The 20253-nt window shown below is 40.6% G+C and overlaps 1 long non-coding RNA gene and 1 pseudogene across 1 annotated transcript; one reads left to right on the forward strand and one right to left on the reverse strand.

Moving 5' to 3' along the window:
* The first annotated feature begins 489 nt into the window (after nucleotides 1-489).
* On the forward strand, nucleotides 490-18401 carry LOC129638438 (adhesion G-protein coupled receptor G4-like; annotated as a pseudogene).
* LOC129638440 (uncharacterized) lies at nucleotides 669-1670 on the reverse strand. Its single transcript, XR_008707796.1, has 3 exons — nucleotides 1477-1670; nucleotides 1245-1322; nucleotides 669-804 (listed from the first exon to the last, which is right to left on the reverse strand). It is a non-coding gene; the product is annotated as an uncharacterized LOC129638440 (long non-coding RNA).
* Nucleotides 18402-20253: the final 1852 nt, after the last annotated feature.

The following is a 20253-nucleotide window of genomic DNA, read 5'->3' on the forward strand; positions in this document are numbered from 1 at the left end:
ATGGTTGATGGGATTTAGTATTTCCATCATCCCCAAAGGTCTTTACTGACACCTTCTGGGGCAAAAGCTACCTCCTCCATCTTGAGAATGACACCAACAAACCAGTTCTGGAAGTTTACTTCTTTTCAAGGCAATTTGAAGGCTGGATCTGCAGCGAGGGTAAACAGCTGGCTTCCCTTTACTGACAGTGTGAGATGTGAACAAGTTAATACTTCCTTGGCCTCTGCTTTCTGCTTCTAGTTCTGAACATCACTACCCCTTCCTCCCCATTGTCTTAATAAAATGAAACGAGCTTAAGTGAACAAGTGTCTATTTAATAGATCCAGTTTACCAAAGCCATAATCAACTGGCAACTGAAGATAATCGTTACTGAAAACTGGGAAAGAGCCCTCAAATTAATGGGTTATTGCAGGTGTGTGTGATATACCTGAGAACTTTACTCCTGCTGATTTCCTGCTTGGGAGAGCAGCCCCATGACGTGCTACCAGCCACAAAAAGGGGATGTGCCCAATCAACAAGCCCCATAAAGCTAAGAGCAGAGAGGCTGATCTGATCCACAGAAGAAGGTGACTGAGGCATGGCCAGCAGATAATGAACCTCCTGCTTTTTTATTTTTTTTATTTTTTTGCTTGTCTCCTTTCACATCAAATGTAGGGATTCAGAAACCAGATCTAGTCATTGGAAAAGCAAACTCATCTTCTGGACTCCACAGTGACACAGGGGTGGGAGGCTAAGGGAGTCTAGTCCTCAGGTAAGTGTCTTCCTTCCTTCTTTCTCTTTCACCTTCCTTTAAATTTCTTTAAACTACAAAAGTAACAGATATTCATCATAAAAACCAAATTGCATGTAATTGTATGAGACATAAAAGTCTTTAATTTCTACCCTCTCTTCTCTCTTGCCCTTTTCTTCCTTTCCTTCTTTCCTTCATTTTTTTTTTAAATTATGAAAGTAATGCAGGATCACTGTAAACAGTACAAAATGGTATGAGGCATACAGGAAACCCCTTTCATTCCCATTCTTCCTTCCTATCTCTGTTGTCCCCTTCCTTCCTGTTTCCCCTCCCTTCCTCTCTCCCTCCCTCCTTTTCTTTCTCCTTTCCTTCACGTTTCAAAATTATGTAGGTAATGTATGCTAATTATGAAAGAATTACGCAGTACAGAATTGTATGGTATTCTTTGTATATCTCAGTCGTCAGCCCCCCTCCTACAACCCAGCTTTCATGCCTAATAAACATAGAGACTTACCTTATTCCTTTTAATGACTGCATAGTATTCTGTAGTATGAATGTTCCAGCGTTTATTTATGGGGTGCGAGGTAAGTTTCTGAAATATACCTTGAAATTGTTAGAAAAGTTTAGAGGAAATGCAAGGAAGGTATAAATTGGATTGTTTGCTGCTGAACATTCCATTTTATAGATAGCAATCATATCCATTTCTATAGCACTTTATACTTTGAAAATTGCCTTTGAAATATCACCTCATTTGATCCTCTTTTGTAGCAGCTCTGGGAAATAGGCAGATTATTATCTCCATTTTTACAGATAAGGAAACTGAGGCCCAGGAAAATGAAGGAACGGCAATAAGCAATACAGTCTCAAAGCTAGTTACGGATTCTCAGTCGGATCCTCTTCCAGCACTGGAAATTTAACCTGCATTTCATCTCGCAAGTCATAAAAGATTTAGACAGCCCCTTACTTCTAAGCTTGTAGTTTAGAAAATCCATCCAAGTCATACAAATTTCCTTATTATTCTAATGAGAATAGCAGTAGCACACTTGGTAAATATGAAGAGCTTTATTAACGGCTGGTGCTCATAGCACGCCCAAGACTCATTTGGTTTCCTAATTGGCTTCTGTTACTTTAAATATAAAGTGAGTCAATTCACTCCAAACCCTGCTTAGAAGTGGAAAGAAATATAATATGTTGCCTTATTCTATAGAAAAAAAATGTGAAAATCAGTGGTAAATCATTCAGAAGTGTATTTTATTTAAAATCAGAAAATACCCACCCGTGCCTTACTGCCAAGCTTTTGTAATAGTTTCCATAGGATTTGTAGTTTTAATACCACTTTTGGTTGGAGCAAGGGGGACTTCCAGTATGTTTCCCAAATAAGCAGCTTTGGTTATGATTATTTAAGGAGAGAAGGTGGGTCAACATAAGAAAATAGTCAGGTTTCTCTAAACAGATGTGCTTTTAGAAATAGCAATGATTTGATGAGTTACTTTTGTCTATCAGATCTTGCATAATGCTTCCTCCAAAAAGTTTAGCATCATTAAAACGGCAAGTTGGGTTGAAGTTGTGCGCATTAAGGTTGAATATATCACCTTTGGGGAGGGTGGGGGCGGCTCAAAAGGGAGGGGATATATGTATACATATAGTTGATTCACTTTGTTATACAGCAGAAAATAACATTGTACAGCAACTATACTCTAATTAAAAAAAAAAAAAAACGGTTTCTGAGATTTAAAGGAAAAAGTTTGAATACATCACCTTTTGTAATTATACATTTAATGACTGAGTTCCCCTCTGGGCTAACTGCCCCATGAAAGCAGGTATCTCTGTCTTGTCTTTCCAGCACTGTATTCCCAGTGTGTAACACAGTGTTTGACACATAGTAGGCACTCAATAAAATGTGTTAAGTGGATATGCAAATAAATCAGTCGATGAGGTGGCAGCCAAGCTGCATAACTCACAAGCATCTATATTGTGGCTGACTATGTCAGCTTTGGGTCTTCTCTAGTGGCTCAGTGGTAAAGAACTCCCTTGCCAATGCAGGAGACACAGGTTCGATTCCTGGGGCAGGATCCTTGAGAAGGAAATGGCAACCCACTCCAGTATTCTTGCCTAGGAAATCCCATAGACAGAGGAGCTTGGAGGGCTACAGTCCATGGGGTCACAAGAGTTAGACATGATTGAGGGCTAAACAGCAACAATAAATGTTGGCTTTGAGCAACAGGAAAAGTCTTGTGTGGGATCCGAAGGACAAGTATAGTAACATGCACTTGGAAATCGTTTGTTCTGACTGAGCTCAGCTTATTTCTGGTTTTTCATTGCAGGTTTAAACAATGAAAGAACACATATATCAGAAGCTTTATGGAACCATTCTCATGTCGAGTTTTATCTTTCTCTCAGGTAAGAAAATGTATTCTTATTAACCCTTTTAATATCTCACGGACAGTAGGTTATCAAAATAAAGTATTTGACAAATTGTTGGGTTGCCTCTTAATGGCCTCCTGTTAGTTCATATGGCTAGAGGACAAGTTGGAGCTTCAGCAAGTGAATCCACTCACTCAGGATTACCTGTGATGGATGGAGAACTGGCCTCAAGTAGACAATAGCTTGGACTACTGCTGTCTTTGAAATTTCTTAATGAAACTCTGAAATGCCATTTGGGGGCCAATCTGCACTTAACTGAAGCTTTGGTTTTACTTTTAGACTGTTTTCTTTTATGCTTAATGCTGTATTTAAAGCTCCCTGGAGTACTATGATATCATCTTCCTATCTCTATTATATATATAGCAACAATCATAGAATACACATGGGAAAGCTGAGGTGTGCCAAAAGCTGGTCACTGATTCATGGTAAGGAATGCATATCTGATCTGGGAGGCCCAACCCTTGACTGGACTGTGATCAAAACAGAGACAGATTCTGTCTTTGTTTCTATTCTGCAGCAAATAGATGATTGAGAAAGTTGAACTGCAGTAGCTGGTAATTTGGAAACTTGAGAATGAGATCGTTTTGGAAGACTGCAGTGTCATCCATGTTAAGTGAATTCAGTAAGATAACATTGCTCATTTAGCACATCAGTCTTTAGCTAAAAGGCCATACATGCCAATGAGTGACAATTCCTTGATGAAATATACTTCGGGTTTAATTGGAATGGCCCTCAGATTTGAGAGCTGATCTTCTGGAAAAATACCAAATCATCATCACCATCGGCAACAAACACTGACTGTGTGCAGGGCCTGATGGGAAACTCTGTTTCTTATCATGAAGCTTGAAATTGGATCTAGGGGTCACAGTGGCAACTCTGTCGCCTGGCCTTGACTACTTGCTAAGATGTTGACTTATCTTTTCCCAGTTTCCTCAAAGGCAGGATGTTTGTCCTGTTTCTTTATCCAAAGCATCCAGCATAGGTCTTGACACACAGCTGAGGCTGTCAGTACATATTTGTTGATTTAATAAATTCATGCGGTTTGAAATTATAAAACTTTGAACACCTGTATGGTGGTGCTGTGTGTGACACAAACTCTAAGTGGATTTTGTGTGTGTGGTGAGTAAAGAGGGATCTGGGAATAGAGGGACCTAGAAGTCTTTAGTGAAGTCATGGAAGAAAAAGTTGAAGAGTAAAATGCGTTTTGTGAGGATTGTCATTGATCAATAAAAATTACAATAGATGTATTGATTCTAAGCCTTAAAATTAATGAATCAAGACAATGTTTCTTTTAGGTTCAGTTCAGTTGCTCAGTCGTGTCTGACTCTTTGCACCCCATGAACCACAGCACGCTAGGCCTCCCTGTCCATCACCAACTCCCGGAGCCCACCCAAACCCATGTCCGTTGTGTCGGTGATGCCGTCGAACCATCTCATCCTCTGTCGTCCCCTTCTCCTCCTGCCCTCAATCTTTCCCAGCATCGGGGTCTTTTCAAATGACTTAGCTCTCCGCACCAGGTGGCCAAAGTATTGGAGTTTCAGCTTCAACATCAGTCCCTCCAATGAACACCCAGGACTAATCTCCTTTAGGATGGACTGCTTGGATCTCCTTGCAGTCCAAGGGACTCTCAAGAGTCTTCTCCAACACCACAGTTCAAAGCATCAATTCTTCTGCGCATAGCTTTCTTTATAGTTCAACTCTCACATCCATACATGACTACTGAAAAAACCATAGCCCTGACTAGATGGACCTTTGTTGGCAAAGTAATGTCTCTGCTTTTGAATATGCTGTCTAGGTTGGTCATAACTTTCCTTCCAAGGAGCAAGCGTCTTTTTAATTTCATGGCTGCAATCACCATCTGCAGTGATTTTGGAGCCCAGAAAAATAAAGTCAGCCACTGTTTCCCCATCTATTTGCCGTGAGGTGATGGGACCAGATGCCATGATCTTCGTTTTCTGAATGTTGAGCTTTAAGCCAACTTTTTCACTCTCCTCTTTCACTTTCATCAAGAGGCTCTTTAGTTCTTCTTCACTTTCTGCCATAATGGTGGTGTCATCTGCATATTTGAGGTTATTGATATTTCTCCCGGCAATCTTGATTCCAGCTTGTGCTTCCTCCAGCCCAGCGTTTCTCATGATGTACTCTGCATAGAAGTTAAATAAGCAGGGTGACAATATACAGCCTTGACGTACTCCTTTTCCTATTTGGAACCAGTCTGTTGTTCCATGTCCAGTTCTAACTGTTGCTTCCTGACCTGTATACAGGTTTCTCAAGAGGTAGATCAGGTGGTCTGGTATTCCCATCTCTTTCAGAATTTTCCACAGTTTATTGTGATCCACACAGTCAAAGGCTTTGGCATAGTCAATAAAGCAGAAATAGATGTTTTCTGGAACGTTTGTGCTTTTTCACTGATCCAGCGGATGTTGGCAATTTGATGTCTGGTTCCTCTGCCTTTTCTAAAACCAGCTTGAACATCTGGAAGTTCACGGTTCACGTATTGCTGAAGCCTGGCTTGGAGAATTTTGAGCATTACTTTACTAGCATGTGAGATGAGTGCAATTGTGCAGTAGTTTGAGCATTCTTTGGCATTACCTTTCTTTGGGATTAGAATGAAAACTGACCTTTTCCAGTCCTGTGGCCACTGCTGAGTTCTCCAAATTCGCTGGCATATTGAGTGCAGCACTTTCACAGCATCATCTTTCAGGATTTGAAATAGCTCAGCTGGAATTCCATCACTTCCACTAGCTTTGTTCGTAGTGATGCTTTCTAAGGCCCACCTGACTTCACATTCCAGCATGTCTGATTCTAGGTGAGTGTGAGTGATCACACCTTAGTGATTATCTGGGTTGTGAAGATCTTTTTTGTATAGTTCTTCTGTGTATTCTTGCCACCTCTTCTTAATATCTTCTGCTTCTGTTAGGTCCATACCATTTCTGTCCTTTATCGAGCCCATCTTTGCATGAAATGTTCCCTTGGTATCTCTAACTTTCTTGACGAGATCTCTAGTCTTTCCCATCCTATGTTTTCCTCTATTTCTTTGTATTGATCACTGAGGAAGGCTTTCTTATCTCTCCTTGCTATTCTTTGGAACTCTGCATTCAGATGCTTATATCTTTCCTTTTCTCCTTTGCTTTTCGCTTCTCTTCTTTTTGCAGCTATTTGTAAGGCCTCCTCAGACAGCTATTTTGCTGTTTTGCATTGCTTTTTCTTGGGGATGCTCTTGCTCCCTGTCTCCTGTACAATGTCACAAATCTCTGTCCATAGTTCATCAGGCACTCTGTGTATCAGATCTAGTCCCTTAAATCTATTTCTCACTTCTACTGTATAGTCATAAGGGATTTGATTTAGGTCATAACTGAATGGTCTAGTGGTTTTCCCCACTTTCTTCAATTTCAGTCTGAATTTGGCAATAAGGAGTTCACGATCTGAGCCACAGTCAGCTCCCGGTCTTGTTTTTGCTGACTGTATAGAGCTTCTCCATCTTTGGCTGCAATGGATATAATCAATTTGATTTCGGTGTTGACCATCTGGTGCTGTCCATGTGTAGAGTCTTCTCCTGTGTTGTTGGAAGAGGGTGTTTGCTATGACCAGTACATTCTCTTGGCAGAACTCTATTAGCTTTTCTCCTGCTTCATTCTGTACTCCAAGGCCAAATTTGCCTGTTACTCCAGGTGTTTCTTTTTGGTTATCCAACAATTAGTTTTCATTGTCCTTCAATTGGTGAGAAATTCATCATTTTTCCTGGAAAAAAAAAAATCGGTTCTTGAAACAGTCCCCATCGGACTTCAGATGAGTCTCCAGCTTCCCAACTATGAGGGTCTGTGTGGGAGACAGAGTGAGGTCAAGCCTAGATCGGGCAGAAGGTGATTCAGATGCCATCGTTGGATGAGGCCAGAGTATGGAGGAAAACCATGTCCATGGAAAGAATATCAAGGGTCAAGAAGAAGAAACCAAACCTGTCATAAGGCCTAAAGGGTGAGAGCAGCACCAGCAAGGAGCGGGTGAAGACTGAGGTCAGGACCTGAATGGCTGCAGAATGGAGGGGAAGGGGAAAGAGAAGGGAAAGAATAAAGCAGAAATAGCTGCTGGGCTCCCTGCTTTTTAAAAACAATTTTTTATTTTTTTTTTAATTGGAGTATAATTGCTTTACAATGTTGTATTAGTTTGTGCTGTACCATGAAGTGAATCAGCCATAAGTATACATCTATCCCCTCTCTCCTGAACCTCCCTCCCGCCATCCCCCATCCCACCCTTCTAGGTCAACACAGCTGAGCTCCCTGTGCTGTCCAGCTGTTTCCCAGTGGCTATCTATTTGCAGGGCAGGAATAGAGACGCAGACACAGGGAATGGACTCGTGGATCCCAGCTTTTACTTTTGGTCTTTGATAGCCTATTCTCAACAGAGCAATCAGAGAAATCCTTTAAGGTACTAAGTCAGTCACTCTTTTACTCAAAACTTGTCAGTACATCTCCATCACAATTAGGATACTCTGTAATTAGCCCTAAAAAGCGCTGCATGGTCTGGTTTCCCAGTGCCTCTTGGGCCTCATTTCCTACCACACTTCCTCTCTCTCACTCCAGACACACCTTCCTAGTCCTCGAGTGTGGCAAGCACAGTCCCATCTCAAGGCCTTTGCATATACTATTACCCATGTCTGGGTCGCTCTTACTTCACATCTTTGTGACCCTAGCTCTTTTTTATCCCCTAGGACTAAAGTGACTCTTCTTCACAGAGGTTGTCCTTAACTATCTGATTGAATGTAGACATTCCTGACCCCCCGCCCCCCATTTTCTAGCTCATCAGCCTTTTAATTTCCTTCAGAGCACAGTTCAGAGTTCGTAATTCTTCTCTTGTTGAGTGATTGCCTCTCTCTCTCTCTGGAATGTTAAGGCCAGGGACCTGGTGTGGACATGTGTTCACTCTACCACTGTATTCCAACACTGCCACATGATCAGGGCTCAATGACCATCATTGTTCAGTAAATGAATGTTCCAGGATGCTTTTGGCTTTATGAATAAGAACATCTATTTGTTGAGTGAGACATGGCCTTGGATGCAAGATTTGAAGGGACAATCTCATTACCTTTGTGAAGGTGATTCCTCTGCCTCCTATTCCAAGAACTCTTGGCAAGCCACATACATGATCTGGAGGAGAGGCCATGTTGGATAACTCTGTGACTGGACTGGTGAGAGAAATGAGGCTCAAAGTTGGGTGCTTCTATATACAGAAGATCTGTTTTTTCATTTTTGTTTTTACATTTGTAGGGGGCAAATTTATTCATTGATGGTAGGAATTTTTTTTCTATATGTAAAGTTCCAGGTTAGTATACCATCTGTTTTAATTAGTTAAAATTTATTGAAGTATAATTGATTTACAATATTATACTAGTTTCAGCTGTACAGCATAGTGACAATATTTTTACAGATTATAATCCACTAAAAGTTATTACAAGATAATGACTAGAACTGCCTGTGCTATATAATATAGCCTTGTAGCTTATTTTGTACATAATAACGTGTAATTCTTAATCCCCTACTCCTATATTATCCCTTCCTCCACTGCTTGTTTATTTCCTATATCTGTGAGTCTGTTTTGCATATACATTCATTTGTGTTACTTTTTAGAGTCCATGTAGAAATGATATCATACTGTATCTCTCTCTGTCTGACTTATTTCACTAAACATAATATTCTCTAGGTCCATCTGAGTTGCTGCAAGTGGCTGAATTTCATACTTTTTATGGGTGCATAATATTCCATTGTGTGTATGTGTGTGTGTGTATATAAATCTTTTAAAAATGTTAATACTTATGTAAAATATTATTGTCGATAATATAAAAATATTAGTAATACCGACATTGTCAGGATACCTTTGCCTTATTAAGCTGTATCAGTATTAAGGTTCAGTTTGGAAATAGTACAATAGGTAGCACATCTTCTTTATCTGTTCATCTGTCAGCGGACACTTCGGTTCCTTCCATATTTTGGCTTTGTGACTAGTGCTACTCTGATCACTGGGGCATGTATCTTTTCTAATCAGTGTTTTCATTTTTTCCAAATATATACTAGATGGTGGAATTGCTGGGTCATATGGTAACTCTATTTTTAGTTTTTTGAGGAGCTCCACACTGTTTTCCATAGTGACTGCACCAATTTGCAATCTCACAAACAGTGTACAAGGGTTTATCTAAAGATAGTTGGTTCCTCACAAGACCAGAGAGAAGTATAGGCAGTGGATGGCAGTAGCCATCATCATGTGGACGGTTGTCTATATGATGGCCACAGTGATGTGGGTCATGGAGCTCCCCAATATCAAGCACGTATCTACTATATCTACTTAGACAGCCAAGGCTGGTCTACTAAATTTTTCAATGCTCTTGGATATTCTTTTGCAAAGATTTGTGGACTAAGAGCCAGAAGAGCCCTTTTATGAGTAATGACTTTTCCTTCGTTGAGGCAGGCATGGTATACCCTTGGCAGAATGTTCACCTTCAGAATTGGCAGATTCTTTACAGGATTGGTACAGCCCACGACTCTAGGGAGCCCCTTCCCTCAAATCAGCTCTGATTTCTCTCCTTCCTTGGACAGGAGGTATTGCCAGGTGGTTAGCTGGGCTTTGAGCCTTATGCAGTATTATGAGTTGAATTGTATCCCTCCCACAATTCATATGTTGAAGTCTTAACCCTCAGCACCTGAGAATGTGACCATGTTTGGACATAGGGTCATTACAAACGTAATTAGTACATTATTAAAAAGATGAAGTTACACTGTAGTAGTATGGGCCCCTAATTCAATATGACTGGTGGTCCTTATACAAAGGGGACATTTGGACACAGATAGGCACACAAGAAGAAGGCCATGTGAGGATAAAGGCAGAAATTAGGGTGATGTAGCAGAAGCCACAGAACACCCCATATTGTCCATAAACCACCAGAAACTAGGAGGCCAGAAACAGATTTTTCCCTCAGGGTCCCCATAAGGAAACGACCCTGCCTACACTCTGACCTCAGACTTCTAGCCTCCGGAACTGTGAGACAATACATTTCTGTTGTTTGTGGTACTTTGCTTAAGTACCTGGCTCCCTGGCAACTTATTCCACTCAGACACTCGGTCAGGGTCTCTGGATCAGAACTCTTGCATCAAGTAGAGGAAAGCAGGTTACTTTATAGGGGAGAAACAGAGACCAGGTCATGCCCACAGTGCCTGGCCAGGAAGGAACCCCATTTGTTGACTCCTCCTAAGATGGTGCAGAGCAGCGCTCCTGAAATCTCAGTCCCCTAACCTTTGAAACACTTTAACATTTCAAGGAGAATCTTTACCAAGAGAGGACAGGAAAGCTAGTATAGAATATATCTGATGATTACTAATCCTGTCTTCAGAAAACAAAGGGGATTTTGTTGAAAAAAAAATCATTCTGATTATCTACCTCTCAGGGTTCTAATTTTTTGTGTGTGTGGCCACATGGCATGTAGGATCTTGTTCCCCAACCCAGGATCTAACCCGTGCTCCCTGCAGTGGAAGTGTGGATTCTCAGCCACTGGACCACCAGGAAAGTCCCTAGAATTCTAAACTTTTTATTTACTGACTTTTACTTATTTTATTTTTTAAAATTTGTCTATCTATCTATCATCTATTTATTTTTGGCTGTGCTACTTACAAGATCTTAGTTACTCGACCAGGGATTAAACCTGGGTCACAGCAGTGACAGGGCCAAGTCCTAACCACTGGTCTGCCAAGGAATCCCCTCACTGACTTTTGCAATGAAGGTATTTGTTACTTTTGGGGTCTGATAGGGAGAGTGAACTCTCTCCTGATATTTTGCCAAAGATTTTCTAAAACAGAGGGCCGGGCACACAAGTTCAGTTTGTAGTTCAGAATTTGTCATCCTATGCCAAATGGGATGCTTCACCCACATCGCTGATAACTTTTGCACAATGGACAGCCCTCCATCTACCCACTTGTTCGTCTCCAAGTCAGTGCCCTAATACAGTGCACAACCATTATATATTCAGTATGTAGCAATAAATGACCTACTATGTGCCAGCTGTTATGCTGGGCACTGGAAACTGGCAGTAGGGGCCAAGGCTCCAGTTATCCTCCTGCCCTGAAAATCAGATAATAAAAAGCAGGAGCCTTCTGGGGGAAAGTGGCATTGTTTAATGCTCAGTGAATTCAATTCTGCTTAAAAATTGCTTAAACTTGGCATCATCAGGCAAACGGCTTTGGAATTTAGCAAAAAACAAAATTACATACTGAGTAACAGACCTGGGGCATGATCTTGCTGTATCAATCTGCTAGAGTTTAAAAATGGTAGCTGATAGATGAAGACATCCTGAGAAAAGAAAAATACAAATCAATATCCCATATGAATTTAATGCAAAAATTCTTTTTTTTTATTAATTAATTTATTTATTTTAATGGGAGGCTAATTACTTTACAATATTGTAGTGGTTTTTGCCATACATTGACTTGAATCCGCCATGGGTGTACCTGTGTTCCCTATCCTGAACCCCGCTCCCACCTCCCTCCCCATCCCATCCCTCAGGGTCATCCCAGTGCTCCGGCCCTGAGCGCCCTGTCTCAGATGCAAAAATTCTTAACAAAATACTAACAGACAAAATCCAGTAGCATATTAAGAGGATTATTTACCCTGACCAAGTAGAATTTATGTCAGGAATGCAAAGGTGGTACAACATATAAAAATTAATGTGTCAATACAATACACTGCATGAATAGATTGAAGGGGAAAGACACATGATCATATTAATTGATGTAGAAAAAGTATTTGACAAAATCCAACACCCTTTCATGATAAAAGCATTCAACACACTAGAAATAGGACATAACTTCCTCAATTTGTAGACGGCATCTATGAAAACCCCATAGTGAACATCATAGTTAATGGTGAAAAACCGAAAGCTTTTCCTCTAGATGAGGAACAAGACTAGAATATCCATTTTCACCACTTCTATGCAATATTATACTGGAAGTTCTTGTCAAAGCAATTGGGCAAGAAAAAGAAATAAGACATCCAAACTGGAAAGAAAAAGTAAAACTATATTCACAGATAATATAATCTTACATAAAGAACATCCTCAGGAATAAAAAAAAAAGAATATTTAAGTTAGCAAATAAATTCAGCAAAGTTGCAGGATACAATATCAACATATACAAATTAGTGGTATTTCTATGCACCAGCAATGAGCATCTGAAATGAAATTAGGAAAACAATTTTGTTTACAATACTATCTAAAAGAATAAAATGCCTAGGAATAAATTTAACCAAGTAGGTGAAAGATTTCTACACTTAAACCACAAGCATTGCTAAAATAAAGAAGACCTAAATAAATGGAAAAGCTCCCATGTTTATATATTTAATATTAAGATAGCAATATACCGCAAAGAGATCTCTAGATTCAATGCAAACCCTATCAAAATTCCAATGCTCTTTTTTACAAATATGGAATAACTGATCCCACAATTCATATGGAATTGCAAGGAACACTGAATAGGCAACAAACCCTTGAAAAAGAACAAAATTAGAAGACTCATACCTCCTGATTTAAAAACACATGTGTACCTGTGGCGGATTCATTTTGATATTTGGCAAATCTAATACAGTTATGTTAAGTTTAAAAATAAAATAAAATTTAAAAAAAATAAAATAAAAACTTACTACAAAGCTACAATGATCAAAACAATACATTATTGGCATAAGGATAGACATGGATTAATGGAACAGAATTAGAGTCCAGAAAGAAACCCATATACATCTGGCCAATTAATTACTTTTTCCTCATTGAATGGTCTCAAGGGTACCAAGACCATTCGATGAGGAAAAGTAATCTTCAACAAAAAGTGATGGGAAAACTGGATCTATAAACATATATCCATTGTATACATAAAAATACATGTAAACACAGGTAAAAGAATGAAGTTCACACCATATAAAAAAATTAACATGGATGAAAGAGCTAAATACAAGAACTACAACTATAAAATTTGTATTAGAAAGCATAGAGGTAAATCATCATGACCCTGAAGTAGATTTGACAGTAGATTTTTAGAAATGACACCAAAAGAACAAGAACAAAAGAAAAATAGGTAAATTATACCTCATCAAAATTAAAATCTTTAGTGCATCAAAAGACATTAGCAAGGAAGTTAAAAGACAGCCTACAGAGACTTCCCTCGCAGTTCAGTGGCTGCTGTGCTGGTTCATTTGCCCAGTTGTGTTTGACTCTTGGCAATCCCGTGGACTGTAGCCCATCAGGCTCCTCTACCCATGGACTTCTCCAGGCAAGAATACTGGAGTGGGTTGCCATGTCCTCCTCCAGGGGCTCTTCCTAACCCAGGAATCAAACCTGCATCTCTTGCATCTCCTGCATTGGCAGGCAGATTCTTTACCTCTAGCACCATCTGGGAAGCCCCTGGTAGTTCTGTGGTTAGGACTCTGCAATTTTGTTGCAGGGGATGTGAGTTCTATCCCTGGTTGGGGAACTAAGATCCTGCATGCCACATGGCATGGCCAAAAAAGAAAAGAAAAAGAAAAAAACAGCCTACAGAAGGGGAAATATATGCAGGTCATATATTTCAACATATTTCATAAGGTCCTAGTACACAGAATACATTAAGAGTGCTTATAACTCAACAAAAAGACAATCCAGTTTAAAAAATGGGCAAAGGACTTCAATAGACTTTTCACCAAAGAAGATATGTAAATAGCCAACAAACGCATGAAAAGATGGTCAATACCATTAGTCGTTCAGTTCAGTTCAGTCGCTCAGTCCTGTCTGACTCTTTGCGACCACATGAATCGCAGCATGCCAAGCCTTCCTGTCCATCACCAACTCCCAGAGTTCACTCAGACTCATGTCCATCGAGTCGGTGATGCCATCCAGCCATCTCATCCTCTGTCGTCCCCTTCTCCTCCTGCCCCAATCCCTCCCAGCATCAGAGTCTTTTCCAATGAGTCAACTCTTCACATGAGGTGGCCAAAGTATTGGAGTTTCAGCTTTAGCATCAGTCCTTCCGAAGAAATCCCAGGGCTGATCTCCTTCAGAAGGGACTGGTTGGATCTCCTTGCAGTCCAAGGGACTCTCAAGAGTCTTCTCCAACACCACAGTTCAAAAGCATCAATTCTTCAGCGCTCAGCCTTCTTCACAGTCCAACTCTCACATCCATACATGACCACAGGAAAAACCATAGCCTTGACTAGACGGACCTTTGTTGGCAAAGTAATGTCTCTGCTTTTGAATATGCTATCTAGGTTGGACATAACTTTCCTTCCAAGGAGTAAGCGTCTTGTAATTTCATGGCTGCAGTCACCATCTGCAGTGATTTTGGAGCCCAAAAAATAAAGTCTGACACTGTTTCCACTGTTTCCCCATCTATTTGCCATGAGGTGATGGGACCAGATGCCATGATCTTCTTTTTCTGAATGTTGAGCTTTAAGCCAACTTTTTCACTCTCCACTTTCACTTTCATCAACAGGCTTTTGAGTTCCTCTTCACTTTCTGCCATAAGGGTGGTGTTGTCTGCATATCTAAGGTTATTGATATTTCTCCCAGCAATCTTGATTCCAGCTTGTGTTTCTTCCAGTCCAGCGTTTCTCATGATGTACTCTGCATAGAAGTTAAATAAGCAGGGTGACAATGTACAGCCTTGACGTACTCCTTTTCCTATTTGGAACCAGTCCGTTGTTCCCTGTCCAGTTCTAACGTTCCTTCTTGACCTGTATACAGATTTCTCAAGAGGCAGGTCAGGTGGTCTGATATTCCCATCTCTTGAAGAACTTTTCACAGTTTGTTGTGATCCACATAGTCAAAGGCTTTGGCATAGTCAATAAAGCAGAAGTTTTTCTGGCGCTCTCTTGCTTTTTTGATGATCCAGAGGATGTTGGCAAGTTGATCTCTGGTTCCTCTGCGTTTTCTAAGTCCAGCTTGAACATCTGGAAGTTCACAGTTTATGTACTGTTGAAGTCTGGCTTCGAGAATTTTGAGAATTATTTTGCTAGCATGTGAGGTGAGTGCAATCAAGCGGTAGTTTGAGCATTCTTTGGCATTGCTTCTCTTTGGGATTGGAATGAAAACTGACCTTTTTCAGCCCTGTGACCATTGCTGAGTTTTCCAGATTTGCTAGCATATTGAGTGCAGCACTTTCACAGCATCATCTTTTAGGATTTGAAATAGCTCAACTGGAATTCCATCACTTCCACTAGCTTTGTTCATAGTGATGCTTCTTAAGGCCCACTTGACTTCGCATTCCAGGATGTCTGGCTCTAGGTGAGTGATCACACCATCGTGATTATCTGGGTCATGAAGACCTTTTTTGTATAGTTCTGGATATTCTTGCCACTTTTTCTTAATAGCTTCTGCTTCTGTTAGGTCCATACCATTTCTGTCCTTTATTCCGTCCTTCATAGATTCTGCCAAATTGCCTGTCAAAAGACTGGACCAATGCACATGTCCTTCAGTAATGTTTGAGAACACACATTATCTCACTTTATCCTCAATCAATCTTGTAAGGCTGATAGGTGGGAGACTTATTTGGTGGTGACCTTGGGTTGTGCATTCATGCAACTTTGTGCTCCTAAATTCTCATTTTACTGAAGCAAACATTGACGCATTGGGAGGTTAGGTTACTTGCTCAAAGTGACCTACCTGGAGAGCGTCAGAGCTGGGATTCCAACCCAGGTCGTCTGACTCCAGAGTCAATGGTAACCAGGTCCATGGCCATCTTGAGCCTCTTAAAGCTGCTGCAGCCCTCTTAGAGAGGAAACGGTAGGAGGGAATCAGGTTGCACTCCGGGCAGTGCCACTGCACCCCTCCTGAAGGCAAACAGAAGCCCTGCAGCTCCGGTGTTGTCCATACTTCAGGCCCCTGTTAGTGCCTCAGTAAGAAGACATCTCCAGAGGCAGAATAAATCAGGTAATTTGGATCAGCAAAAGGCATTGGAGAAATAAATTGCTGTTGCAATGTGAATATAATAAGGCAGTTAGGCAGATGGAAATGGTCATCTTTTGATTGTATGAGTGAGTATTACGTGCAGCAAATTTTAAGTCCAAGCTGCCTTTTCTTGGCCTCTCCCCACCACTAGCCACACACTTCTAACTGCCCCCTGCCCCAAATTGTTCAGTTGGTGTGTGCTGTGGCCTCTGGGAACACTAATCTAACTTTTCATACTATCCCAGGCTAAATATAATTAGGAAGAAGCTCTTCTGCCAAAATAAAGTCAATGTCAAATAGAGGTGATTTTTTTAAAATATCTACTCTTTTGGCTGACGCGCACCAGTATTGACTCATAATAGTCTTGTACAATCTGGATTTGACTCTATGGCTGCTGCTGCTGCTGCTAAGTCACTTCAGTCGTGTCTGACTCTGTGCAACCCCATAGATGGCAGCCCAGCAGGCTCCCCCGTCCCTGGGATTCTCCAGGCAAGAACACTGGAGTGAGTTGTCATTTCCTTCTCCAATGCATGAAAGTGAAAAGCGAAAGGGAAGTCGCTCAGTCGTGTCCGACTCTTAGCGACCCCATGGACTGCAGCCTACCAGGCTCCTCCGTCCATGGGATTTTCCAGGCAAGAGTACTGGAGTGGGGTGCCATCGCCTTCTCTGGACTCTATGGCTAAGGAAGATGTTAAAATTGATTTTTTTTGTTACTGAAATTTCATTTGTTTTCTCTTTTCCCTTCCCCCAAATGTGGACAGATGCACTCTCACTGAAAGGAAAAAGGCTGGATTTTTATGGCAAAGCTGATACATATGGCAAAGCCTGACCAACAATATTCCTGGACTAAGTCAATTCACAGTGGGCCTTGACCTGCGATTTGTGAGTGTCAAATCAAGTGATTGGATGGCTTTCTCCTACATTACTAATATTATTTATTATTAGTAATATTACATTACTAATAATACTTTCCTGGGCAGAGAAGACATAGAACTTGAACTCTCAGGAGATCATCAGCATGTAATTGTGTACAACTTTGGCGAGACCTTTCACATCTGTTACCACCTGATTCCATTTCAGTGGCACACAGTATGGTTAGTATGGAATTGTGTGAAAGGCAGATTAGAGCTATTCCTGAATAAGAAAAGGATACTGGTAATTATGGATCAACCACAAAACCTAGCGCCTAATGGGACTCTGGTTCTAGGACATTTTCTCAAGAAAGGCAATGACCAGGTTCAAGGCCTGGTTCTTAGGTTCACCAGCAGCTTGTACTACTTTCAACTCTGGGACCACATCCTGGGAAATGAGTTTATGAAGTATCTGAGAAGAAATGTGTTTAATTGGGAAAAAGATGTTTGGCTCGTCAACAAGATCATTCCAACTGTTGATGTGAAACTGCGCTGCTGTGAGTAACTGATGAATTGTCTTTCTTAGCAAGGATAGTGACGGTACAGAACTCTTCTGTTCGCTACTCTAAGCAACCCACTCCTCGGCTCAGGTTCTGTCTTCCTCAGAGGGGCCTAAGGTTGCCACGATTTTGTCATTTTTCTTTTAACTTAGAGCAAATATTATTTTCTGTCTTGTATTTTGATATGATTTCAAACTTACAGAAAAATCTCAAGAATAGGACAAAAAATTTCTATATATTCTCTACCCAGCTTCACTGACTGTTCCAATTTCCTCCTATGTTTTATCTTTCTCCCTCTCACTCTCCTTATTTTCCCCCACTCCGTGCACACATTCTCTCTCACACCCACAACCACACCCACACACACACACCCCCCCACACACACGCACATACACACAAATTATTTCTTAATAATTTGAGATTAAGTTGCAGATATAAGACTTCATTTCAATCCCTTAATATCTCAGTGTGTAATTCCCTGAGAATAAGGAAATTCTCTTACAGAACCACAGTACAGTGGTCAAAATCAGGAAGTTTTACATTGATACAATACTAATATCTAATTCATAGTCCATATTCAAATTTATCCAATTGTCCTAATAATTTCTCGTGTTTTACTTGGTCCAGGATCCAATTCAGATCATGCATTTGATTTAGTTATGAGTCTTTATAGATTCTATCTGGAACAGATCCTTTGTCTTTCCCTGCCTTTCATGATGCCAGTTGGTCTCATTACTGCTGATGGTAACTTTGATCAATTGATGCTGATAATGACTGTTAGATTTCTCCACTGCAAAGTTACTATTTTTTTCCTTTGTAATTAAGTAATTTCCTGGGAGATATTTGGAAACTATGTCAATATCCTGTTCTTATTAAACTTTCACCCAGTAGTTTTATATCTATTGATGATTCATGCCTCACTCACTTATTATTATAATGACTACAAAATGATGAGGTTTAGAACTCCATCATTTTCCCATATTTATTAGTTAGTATTCTATTGTGAGGAAGAGTGTCTTCTTCTTTCACATTTACTTATTTATTCCTCTGATTGTTCATATGTTTATATCAGCATGAACTCATGGACTCTTAGTGTATTCAATGGGTCACAATCTGTTGCTATCATTTATTTTCATGCTCAGATTGGCCCAGATTTGGCCAGTGGGAGTCCTTCAATCTGGCTCTTGTGTCCTTTTGACATATTCCCATTATTTTTTGAGCACTTCCTTAGTTTCTAGCACAATACTAGTGTTACAGGCTCATCTTGTACTTTTCCCACTCAGCCCAAGACTCAGCCATTTTACCAAAGAACCCCAGTCCCTTTTAGTGGGAAACAGTATTGGTATACCAATTACTTCTTCTTTTGAAAGCAATAGTGATGTGGGAGAACCATTTAAAAGTAAACTCTTGTAAGGAAATTGGGTTTTTGGAATTACACACGTATTTCTTTCCATTTTTAAGGAGGAAATTTAAGATCGTTTTTCTCTGGATGTCCCCACTTCTCAAATCCAATCTTCTCCATCATTGTCAGCAGCAGCCAAAGCGTGGGCGAAGGCATTGATAACAGCATCCAGATAGAATTTTTTCTCATTTCCTGAAATGTTCATTTGTTCTTAGAGGAATATTATTTACTGTTCTTATGGATTTGGGAGGGGGTAGAGAGGGATTCGGAGAAGGCGATGGCACCCCACTCCAGTACTCTTGCCTGGAAAACCCCATGGACGGAGGAGCCTGGTAGGCTGCAGTCCATGGGGTCGCGAAGAGTCGGACACGACTGAGCGACTTCCCTTTCGCTTTTCACTTTCATGCATTGGAGAAGGAAATGGCAGCCCACTCCAGTGTTCTTGCCTGGAGAATCCCAGGGACGGGGGAGCCTGCTGGGCTGCCATCTCTGGGGTCGCACAGAGTCAGACACGACTGAAGCGACTTAGCAGCAGCAGCAGCAGCAGCGGCAGCAGAGAGGGATTAGGGGCTATATCCATGCCTAATAGGGCTCTTACTGACTCTGGAGATAGGTTCTCACCAATGGTCTGGATGCTGTTTGAGTTAATGGCAGAGGCACATTCCGGAAGCTTTCTGTATTTCTTTGAGCTCAGACTAATGTAAAGGAACAGGAGAGCTGTTCCTTTGAGCTACTACCTGAAGGCATTTGGTTTTTCTCTGTTGTGAAGGCTAGAAAATGAAAGCCAAAAGTCCAGGCTGGCTCTGCTTACAAAAACTGAGCTAGGAACTAGTAGGTTAAGCCTGAACAGCTCACTCAAAGCAGTTTCAAGTAACTTTATCTTTGATGGAAGGAACCAGAAGTATGGCTCTATTAAATCCATATACTTCGTGGTGGTCTTTGAAAGCCTAATCTGGCCAGTGAATGGCAATGGTCTTTCCTACACTTTGCTGGTAAAGGACTAAATCTAACAGAAGTGTTAAAGTGTTAGATGGCCCTTATTCATTTTGCTCTTTTGTACACTTTTTAATGTACAATCTATCCTCTTGTTCTCATTAAGTCCTGGTGGACATAATATACAAATAATCCAATACAATGAACAAGCAAAAGAAACCACAACCTAAAATAACAGTACAAGGAGTAGAAAAAAAAAGAAAATGTTATTTTTAGTATTCTGGTGTCTTCAAATGTTCTTTTCAAACCTTAGACCAGGGGTTTCTAACCTGAGGTGCAGAACAGCTTTGACGGGTGAGCAAAACCCTTGAGATGGTATGCACCATGCTAAAAATGTAAGGTGAATT

This window comes from Bubalus kerabau, chromosome X, assembly GCF_029407905.1.
Source record: "Bubalus kerabau isolate K-KA32 ecotype Philippines breed swamp buffalo chromosome X, PCC_UOA_SB_1v2, whole genome shotgun sequence".
NCBI classification, from domain to species: domain Eukaryota; kingdom Metazoa; phylum Chordata; class Mammalia; order Artiodactyla; family Bovidae; genus Bubalus; species Bubalus kerabau.